Raw genomic sequence first — 1,637 nt, 5'->3', positions numbered from 1 at the left:
CCTTTCCTTTCCTTTCCTTTCCTTTCCTTTCCTTTCCTTTCCTTTCCTTTCCTTTCCCCTTCCCCTTCCCCTTCCCCTTCCCCTTTCCTCTCCCTTGAATTGCGATGGTAATATCAGTCTATAATGATTTTACATTATGAGAAAAATAACATAAAAAATTTAAAACCTACAGTTTACAGTACAGTTTCCTTAATCAACAAACCAACAAAAATCTCTTTTAATAGCAACCAGAAAATGCAGCACATCATAACAGAAGGCCTCATTATTTTGCTACCAAAGCCAAGCCAGTATAAGTGCAGGAATGAGTGGGTTTGCAACCTTAAATCTTACAGGAATTCTATTTGGATGTTCTGTTTACATAAAAACGTGGAAATATGCTCTCAAGGCCTGTGGTAACCTCGTCATAGCTTTATACTAGTTAATATGACTCTTGTGTGAGTCCAGCATGAGTGTTGTCCTATACAAGCTGTATGTTTATAAATAGGACTTAAATTCCAAATTAATCACAGGAACAGTTAATTATAGTTATTACAGATCCAGGCCCTATAACCCCTAATATATTTATTTCTGAGAGAAACAATTAGCCCTAGTGAAACTGGCAAATCTTGGAGTTCTAGGAAAAGAAATTATTCTTCTGAGTACTCTTTCCTTGTGCCCTTCTGGGAAAAAATAAGTAAAATGGGAGAACATTTACATACTGTTTAATGGACTATGCAATGTCACTAGATAAACACTGTTCTAAAAAGGGATACGCTAGTGCACTGAGAATGGATTCTTTTTCTCCCCTGCTATTTAAAAAGAGGGCAGTGCTTTCTAGTTGAAGTTTGCACTATGAAACACACACAAACACACACAAAACACACAGACTTGTAAATGAATAGTGAAAAGAAAGTCAAAGATAGTGCACTGCTTGGTAGCCCGTGTGGAAGGCAAGGGAGAAAAAGGATGATCCAGGCAGTCAATACAGTAGAAATTTTAAGGACAGTGGAAAAAGGGGAAATAATATCAGTGTCCCCTAAGGCTAGGGAAATAAGAAAGCAAGAGGAAAGGGTGAAATAATAATAGGATCTTCATTATGCACAAGGAAAGAGGATTTTGTGTAGGTTACACAACGTAAGGACATTTGGTCATGATTAGCTGCTGCTCACAGTCAGCAGATGTCTGCAGATTTCGTAAAACAAAATATAAACCTAACCTTTCTTTCCATTCAAGTTGATCACTGCAGTCTGCAAAGGCAACTTGTCTGGAGTTAAAACCTGTAGGCCTTCTGTCAGAAGAAGAAGTCCTTCGTAAGAAATCATCAATCCCTTTGTCTTTTAGATCAACCTCACATTCTTCTTGGCAAAATCTTCATCATCTTCTCTTTTCTCACTATAACTGATGAGATATCTCCCATAGGAAAAGGATAATTTGTGTTAATCTGTTTGCAAGAAGGAAACTTTCTTACCAAGCTAGGTAAAAATAAAGCCCACTGAGGAAAAAAAAAATACAGAAACAGCCACCTCCCAGAACTACACTGGTTCTGCAGAGATCTTTAACTGAATAACATCTTCTGACTTTTAATTCTAATCATCCCATGCCTGAGGATGAGGGTATTCATTAACTGAATAAGATGCTTTCCAATTTAAAAGCACATT

Source organism: Numida meleagris, chromosome 1 (assembly GCF_002078875.1).
Source record: "Numida meleagris isolate 19003 breed g44 Domestic line chromosome 1, NumMel1.0, whole genome shotgun sequence".
NCBI classification, from domain to species: Eukaryota; Metazoa; Chordata; class Aves; order Galliformes; family Numididae; genus Numida; species Numida meleagris.
The sequence above is the reverse complement of the archived record's forward strand: the minus strand, read 5'-3'. Positions refer to the sequence as shown.